Below are 9056 nucleotides of genomic sequence, written 5' to 3'. Positions count from 1 at the left end.
AAGCCTTTCAAGATAGGTGAATAAGGCTTTAGTGTTGAATGCGAGGAGGTCTTGTGGATGAGGAAGGTTCAATTTGTAGGAGGTATGAAATTTGGCAGGTAGCTGGAATGTCTGAGCGGTGAGGGGTGGGGTAGGTGTAGTAGGGTGCTGTGGGACGGATGGGAAAGCTTGGGTTTCTGGTTGTGCAAGGGGCTCAGTTTCTGCTGCAGGGCGGGCAGTATCAAAATATGACAAATTGAACCCTGTTTTGGTTAAGTGTGCAGTATCAAAATATGAAGTGTCCTCAAGTGCTGGTATTGAGTGCTCTGCAGGATTAAAACCAAAATGCTTGGCTATGTGGTGATAAGCCCACCCAAAACAATGTCACCTATGGATTTGGTGGCAATATGCAGCACATGCTCACAAAAGAAATAACCGGGAGAAACCTTAACTTTGTGAAATGCACACCATAACATAAAGAGTTCAGATTTTCCTACAGCACCAGAACTAGTCCCTCTGCCCAATATGGTGCTAGCCATCAGCCTATGAATAAACCTAAGTGCAGGGTCAAGTATTTGGGATGTTTTTGATCTTCCAGCAGAGAAAGTTTGAGGTTGGTTTGTTATGATTCTCCAAAATTGGGCAGCATTCCAAATGCCCTTGTTGGCTACCTCTACTCCAGTATGTGGTACTCTAAATAACCCATCAATAGCAAAACCAAAAATGATATGAAATTGGTCCAATGACAGCTCTCTATTTTGCCCCAAGCATCTAAATTTCATAATTGGTTTATGGTCTACATCATGCAAGTTGAGGGTAGCAGAGAATGAAGAAATAAACTCCAAAACTAGAATTGGATAAACTATCTCTTGCTTATGCACAAATTCTGTCCAACCCATACCATCAAGATATGCAACTACATTGTCAAATAAACCAAGAGATTGTAAAGCATCAGCAGATATATACCTAGTGGGTTGTACCTTCCTATCCTTAAGTCACTTAAAAGCTGCTTTTTGAATCGTATCAGGGAGAGGCCAGGGTAGCTTTGATACAAATGAGGTTGCCGAAATTGTCTTTTTGCTGGAAGAGGGTGTAGAGGCTGGAGCTTTTGGCTTTTTGGGAGGTGGTTCCGACAATGGGGTGGGTGGGTCTTTGCGTTTGGACAGAGGAGGCGGAGGACATGGGTCGCATGATTTTGACCGGATTTTGCGTTTGTATGTGGTTGGGGAGGTGGTGGGGTGTCGCTTGTGGAGAATTGTGATTAGGTTGTATCGATGACAATGGAGAGACTTCGAGAGGAGAAGGTGGACGGGAATGGGGAGGGGACTCCATTGCCGATGGAGAAGATGGAAGAGAAAAGGGGGAAATGAAAATGTAGGGGGAAATTTAGGGTTTACGTGATAAAAGTGCTAGTGGAGAAAACGAGATAGGGACGGTGAGAATGCCGGAAGGAATGGAGGTTGAAGGACGGTCGTGGGGTGAAGAGGCGGGAAGTGGAGGTGGGGATTTTTGTTTGCCGAAAATGAATTTGAATCGGGTTTGTAAGAGACTGCATAAGGGGAAAATGATTTATGCATAACCTGTGCACTCTTTTATACATGTTTCAGAATGATTTAAACTTCAGAGAAATGGCTTATGCACAAGTACATAAGTCATGCACTGTCCTTATGCATGTTTCGGCAGGTATTGAAATCTTGGGTTGGTGGTCATGCAGTTGTGCATAAGTCATGCACCTTCCTTATGCAAGTTTCGGTGACCCTTGAAATTTTGAGGAGCGAAGTCATGCGGGAGTGCATAAGTTATGCACTCCCCTTATGCATCTCTCCGCAGAAGTGGTTTTTCAGAAAATCGGGTCATGCAGAAGTGCATAGGTTATGCACTCTGCTCATGCACTGTTTGGCAATTTTTTTTTGAATTTTGGTTGGTGGTCATGCAGATGTGCATAAGCTATGCACTCTGCTTATGCACTCTTCGGTGGGTTTTGAAATTCAGAATCTTTGGTTATGCAGAAGTGCATAAGCTATGCACATTGCTTATGCAGGTCTCGGCAACTTTTGGAATTTTCTGATTTCTGGTCATGCAGAAGTGCATAGGCTATGCACCTTCCTTATGCACCCCTCGGCAAGTTTGGTTTTTCTGGGTTTCTGGTCATGCAGAAGTGCATAAGCTATGCACTCTGCTTATGCACTCTTCGGCAGAATTGGAGTTTTGGATTTTTGGTTATGCAGAAGTGCATAAGCTATGCACATTGCTTATGCACTCTTCGGCAGAGAGAGAAAATGAAGGATTTGAAGTTATGCAAATGTGCATAGGTCATGCACTCTGCTTATGCAAGTTTCTAAAGATGTGAAATTTGACAAAATTAGGCTATGCAGAGTTGCATAAGCTATGCACTCTCCTTATGCACTTGCAATAAAGGTGAAAAATGGCAAGAATTGTGGTTATGCAGGATTGCATAAGCTATGCAGTTACTTATGCACAATTCAACAAGATTAAGTTTGCAATGGAACATGAATTGCAAGTGCGAAAAATACCCTAGAATGAAGAAATATAATTCCATGAAGCATAAACCATGAGAATTTTCACCAAAACACATCAATATATACAAAGTTCATCAAAAATGCATCACACGAGCATGTAAAAATGGATCCTGCATAAAAGACCTTTGAGAACTATGCCATTTTGACTCAAATTCTGCAAATCAACATTTAGCACATAAAACTCCATAAAATCTGCATAAAGTTGCATCTAACCACAAATGAGAAATGAACTCTCCAAGTTTTGCCAAGAAGATGCAATATTGTCCACCTTGAATTCCACAACCCAAGTAATCTCAAAACTACAACAATGACCAACTTACCACCATATTAGCATTTAAAAAAAACATATACTTAAAAGTCACACACCCAACCTCACCAAAAACACAAGCCATCTGCTGCAAACACCCTCTTTGCTGCAGAATTTTTTTTTCTTCCTCTCTGCAGAAACCAGATTGCAGCTCCTGCACAGGTTAAAAAAAAAAAAAAAAAAAATCAGTTCTTGGGAAAATTTGAAGAACAAAATTTTCAAGTTAAGAATCACTTCCCCATCAGTTTACCAGCCTTTCTTCATTGAATTACATCTACAAGGGACAAGATTTAACAATGTCAAAAATTGAATTTGGGGAGATTCAAGATAAAAACAAAATTAATGAAGATGAAAGTAAATCAACAAAAGCAAAATAAAAGGACTTGGGATGCCTCCCAAGAGGGCTAATTTATAGTCCTTAGCTGGACTCTTCATGAATTTCACTGAAAAGAGGTGAGGGATTGGAGAGCTTGTAACAGCTTGCTCCTATTATTGGGTCTCCAATTATGTAATGTTTCAATCTATGCCCATTGACCTTAAAATTCCCAGATTTTTCACTCTAAATTTCAATTGCTCCATAAGGGAAAACCTTAGAAACGCTATATGGACCAGTCCACCTTGACTTAAGTTTTCCAGGGAACAATTTCAATCTTGAGTTGAACAACAAAACTAAATCACCTTCTTTGAATTCCTTTTTTCTCAGATGTTTATCATGCCAGACTTTAGTTCTTTCTTTGTAAATACGGGCACTTTCATAAGCATCCATCCTCAATTCCTCAAGCTCATTAAGTTGTAACAACCTTTTCTCACCAGCTTGCTTAAGATCAAAATTCAAGGTTTGAATGGCCCAATATGCTCTATGTTCTAGCTCCACAGGTAAATGACAAGACTTACCATACACCAACCTAAAGGGAGTAGTTCCTATAGGGGTTTTGTAGGCAGTCCTATATGCCCATAAAGCATCATCTAGTTTGATAGACCAATCTTTCCGAGAATTGTTCACTGTTTTCTCCAAAATATGCTTGAGCTCTCTGTTAGAAATCTCAACTTGTCCTGAAGTTTGAGGGTGGTATGGTGTAGCTATCTTGTGCACTATACCATACCTCCTCATTAGGCTCTCAAATTGCTTATTACAAAAATGGGAACCCCCATCACTAATTATAGCCCTAGGAGCTCCAAATCTGCTCAAGACAAATTTCTTCAAGAATTTCACTACCACTCTAGCATCATTAGTTGGAGTTGCAATAGCTTCCACCCACTTTGACACATAGTCAACCCCAACTAAGATGTATCTATTACCATATGAAGGAGGGAATGGCCCCATAAAATCTATTCCCCAAACATCAAATAATTCCACTTCAAGAATATTATTTAGGGGCATTTGATATCTTTTTGACAAATTTCCACTCCTTTGACATTTATCACAATTCAACACAAATTTCCTCACATCCTTAAAAAGATTTGGCCAAAAGAAACCAGCTTGCAAAATTTTACTAGCTGTCTTAGAGATTCCAAAATGACCTCCATAATCAGAAGCATGGCAATGATGCATAATACTCTGTACCTCCTCTTTAGGAATACATCTTCTAATCAGACCATCACAACATCTCCTAAAGAGTAAAGGGTCATCCCATCTATAAAACTTCACCTCATGCAAAAACTTTTTCTTTTGTTGCCATGTCATTCCTAGAGGTAAAACTCCACAAGATAGATAATTTACAAAGTCTGCATACCAAGGTAGTTTAGCAACAAGAGAGAAAAGTTGTTCATCCAAGAAAAACTCATCAATAGGGATTTCATCCAATTCTTCACCATCCAATTTTAACCAACTAAGATTATCAGCAACTACATTTTCAGCTCCTTTCTTATCTCTAATCTCCAAATCAAACTCTTGTAGCATCAGAATCCACCTAATGAGCCTAGGTTTGGCCTCCTTTTTACGGAGCAAATACCTGATGGCTGCATGATCTGAAAATATAACCACCTTTGAGTCAATAATGTAAGGTCTAAACTTTTCCAATGCAAAGACAATTGCCAAAAATTCCTTTTCAGTTGTTGCATAATTTGTTTGAGCCTCATCCAGTGTTCTACTAGCATAATAAATAGCATAAGCCTTTTTGTCCTTTCTTTGACCAAGAACAGCCCCAATTGCATAATTGCTAGCATCACACATAATTTCAAAAGGTAGGCTCCAATCAGGTGGTTGCATGATTGGTGCAGTGATAAGAGCTTGCTTCAACCTGCAAAAGGCATCCAAACACTCTTGGTCAAATACAAATGGTGTGTCATTACTTAACAAATTAGACAAAGGTTTAGCTATTTTAGAAAAATCCTTGATAAAGCGTCTGTAGAACCCGACGTGTCCTAGGAAACTTCGAATTCCCTTGACATTGGTAGGAGGAGCCATCTTCTCTATCACTTCAACTTTGGCTTCATCAACCTCTATTCCTCTGTTAGACACCAAATGTCCAAGCACTATCCCTTCCTAAACCATGAAATGACACTTTTCCCAGTTTAACACAAGGTCAGTATCTGCACATCGCTGCAAAATTTTAGAAAGGTTAGCCAAGCATATATCAAATGAAGATCCATAAACAGAGAAATCGTCCATAAAAACCTCCATTATGTCTTCAATGAAATCTGAGAAGATTGCCATCATGCACCTTTGAAAAGTGGCTGGTGCATTACATAACCCAAATGGCATCCTTCTATAAGCAAAGGTTCCATATGGACAAGTAAAAGTGGTTTTTTCTTGATCATTTGGATGGATAGGGATTTGAAAAAAACCTGAATATCCATCTAAATAGCAAAAGTAAGAATGCCTAGCTAGTCTTTCCAACATCTGATCAATGAAGGGAAGTGGAAAATGATCTTTTCTAGTGGCAACATTTAATTTTCTGTAATCTATGCACATTCGCCAACTAGTCACTGTTCTGGTGGGAATTAATTCATTATTTTCATTTTTGACAACTGTCATTCCACCCTTTTTTGGGACAACATGTACTGGGCTCACCCAAGTACTATCTGAGATAGGGTAAATGATCCCTGCATCAAGCAACTTCAAAATTTCCTTTTTAACAACTTCTTTTATATTTGGGTTCAACCTCCTCTGATGTTCAATAGATGGCTTACAATTTTCTTCCAAAATGATTCTATGCATACAAAAGTGTGGGCTTATTCCCTTAATGTCATCTATGGTGTATCCTAAGACTTTCCTAAATTGTCTCAACACTCTTAACAACTTATCAGCCTCTAATGTACTCAAATTTGCATTTACAATTACTGGATAAGTGTTATTGGTGCCAAGAAATTCATACCTGAGCTGAGAAGGAAGTTGCTTAAGTTCTACCTTAGGTGCATCTTCTTCCTTGAATGATGGTTGCTTAGATTCGACTTTTTCCTTTTGTGTGAGTTGAAAAACTGGAGTAGAAATGAATGGTGGACTTCCCTCTAAGTGTTGAGCATATGCAGCTACATGAGGGTTGTCATAGTCTATGCCTCCTCCATGAACCAAACAATTTTCAAGTGGATCTTCTGGATATTTCTTTCTGAAGTGTTCTTCAACCAGCTCATCAATGATATCAACTCTCAAGCAAGTATCAGCTTCAAAATGATGCTTTTTCATAGTGTTATTAATATTGAAAACCAATTGCTCTTCACCAACCCTAAGAGTTAATTTTTCTCCCTTAACATCAATCAATGCTCCTGCTGTAGCTAGAAAGGGTCTTCCCAAGATAATTGGAATATTAAAATCTTCCTCCATGTCCAAGATGACAAAGTCAACAGGTATGTAGAACTTCCCAACCTTCAGAGGCACATTCTCCAAAATCCCTTCAGGATACTTGATTGATCTGTCAGCTAACTGAAGAGAAATGTGGGTTGGCTTTAGATCTCCCATGTTAAGCTTCTCATAGATGGAAAGGGGCATAAGGCTAACACTAGCCCCTAAATCACATAAGGCTTTTGTAGAACAAGACTCTCCAATGTGGCATGGAATTGAAAAACTCCCTGGATCCTTGAGCTTTGGAGGAAGTTTCCTTTGGAGGATAGCACTACATTCTTCTGTCAAAGCTACAGTTTCATCATCTTCAAGTTTCCTCTTGTTTGAGAGAATTTCTTTCAAGAATTTTGCATAAGAGGGCATTTGTGAAAGAGCATCAACAAAAGGCACATTTATGTAAAGTTTCTTCAAAACCTCTAAGAACTTCCCAAATTGCCTATCAAGCTTGGCTTTGTGAAATCTTTGTGGAAAGGGAAGCTGTGGCTTGTAGGGTTCAGGAGGTATATATTTCTCTTCCTTCTCTTCAATTTTCTCTTTACAATTTTCTTCACTCTCTTGTTTTTCACTCTCATCAGTATTTTTCTCATTTTCTCTCTTCTCACTGTTTTCACTCTTCTCATCATTTATAACTTTTCCACTTCTTAAAGTAATAGCTTGACACTGCTCTCTTGGATTTTCTGGTTGACTTGGAAGCTTTCCAAAAGACTTAGCACTTGAGGAGGATGCTTGTTGTGCAATCTAGTTTTCCAGCATTCTGTTGTGTGTTTGCATCTGTTCCAGCCTTGCTTTCACCTCTCTCATCTCCTCATCATGCTTATTTTGGTTAGCAAGTATCTGTTGCAATAAAGCTTGATGGTGGAATTTCGTTCTTCTTTGTTTTGGTGGAGGGTTCATATTTTTCTGCTGAAAATTAGGCAGTGGTTGCCTATTTTGCTGATATGGAACTTGACTCTGCTGTTGTGGTTGAAAATTCTAATTTTGAACTTGATTTTGCTGATTTCCCCATGAAAAGTTGGGATGATTCCTCCAATTTGGATTGTAAGTTTGAGAATAAGAATTCCCCATTTGTTTGTTTCCATAATTACCAACATATGCTGCTTGTTCTCCATAGTCTACTCCACAGCTGGTAATTTCCTCTGCATAAGCCACTTGTTGTGAACTTCCAGCTGATGATGATGAACTAACCAACATACTCAAATCTTCCATCTTCTTAGCAAGGACATTTGTAAGTGCATCAAATTTTGCATTAATCATGTTGAATGGATCAAGATCATACATTCCAAAGACTTGCCTTTTACGAGTTGGAGTGGTCCTCTTGGACTACTCCAAAGATGAGTATTCTTTGCAATTTTCTCCAATAGCTCATAAGCTTCATCTTCATGCTTTATAATAAATTCTCCTCTGTTTGAGCATCAATAATTCCTCGATTGCGGGAGTGACATTTGTATAGAAATTACGATTTATCATCCATTTTGGAATGGCATGATGTGGGCATAATCTCTCTAATTCCTTCCATCTCATCCATGACTCATAGAGAGTTTCATCTTCTCTTGGTCCGAAAGTCGTCATTTGATTCCTCAACTCTTGAGTTTTCAGTGGAAAATATTGTGCAAGAAATGCATCAGTGAGTTGCTCCCAATTTGTAATGGAGTTGTGAGGTAAAGAATCAAGCCAATCCAATGCTCTATCTTTCAAAGAGAATGGGAATAGCTTCAATCTTGCTGCATCATCAGACACTCCAGGTTGTTTTTGCATGTCGCAAATCATAGCAAACTTCTTCAGGTGTGTGTGTGGATTTTCAGAAGGATGTCCTCCAAATTGAGAATTTTGAATCATTTGAAGAACTCCAAAATCCATCTTGTAACTATTTGCATCAATCCTTGGTCTTGCTATGCTCTCTCTCAAATCATCAAAACGTGGAAAAGCATGATCCATCATACTTCCCCTAGGCACGTTTGCATTAACAACTTCTTCTCCGTGGGCTTCATTTTCATTGTTTTGACCATTTCCAGCATTACCAACACCAATTCTAATTCTTTCATCAGCCATGTCTGCTTCAATTTCAATCTCTCTTAAAGCTTCCTTCCTTTTTCTGGTCTCTTTCTTGTTGGCTTTACAAAATTTCTCAATTTCAGGATTGAACAGTAAGGTTGTGTCACTTGAGCTTCTAGCTCATCTTATAAAAGATTAAAAGTACCTGAAAAAGAACAAACAAACACAAAAATGAAAAGATAACAAAAATAAAACTATAATCAACTAAAATAATCAAGAATTCAATCTTAAACAAACAACTCCCCGACAACGGCGCCAAAAACTTGATGCGTCCCTACCGCAAGTGCACGGGTCGTACAAGTAGTATAGAAAAATATCGATCCCACGAGGAGTCGTGTTAATGATTGAATTTTTGATATAAAAGTTGACTAAATCGAATTATCTATGAAATTAAAGA

General features: G+C 38.7%; 1 non-coding gene across 1 annotated transcript; it reads left to right on the top strand.

Moving 5' to 3' along the window:
- Positions 1-8084: 8084 nt before the first annotated feature.
- Positions 8085-8192, top strand: LOC131181835 (small nucleolar RNA R71). The gene has a single exon (XR_009150311.1). It is a non-coding gene; the product is annotated as a small nucleolar RNA R71 (small nucleolar RNA).
- The last annotated feature ends 864 nt before the right edge of the window (positions 8193-9056 follow it).

This window comes from Hevea brasiliensis, chromosome 7 (genome assembly GCF_030052815.1).
Source record: "Hevea brasiliensis isolate MT/VB/25A 57/8 chromosome 7, ASM3005281v1, whole genome shotgun sequence".
Taxonomy (NCBI): Eukaryota; Viridiplantae; Streptophyta; class Magnoliopsida; order Malpighiales; family Euphorbiaceae; genus Hevea; species Hevea brasiliensis.
Note: the sequence above shows the minus strand (reverse complement) of the source record. Positions and strands in the feature narration are given on the sequence as shown.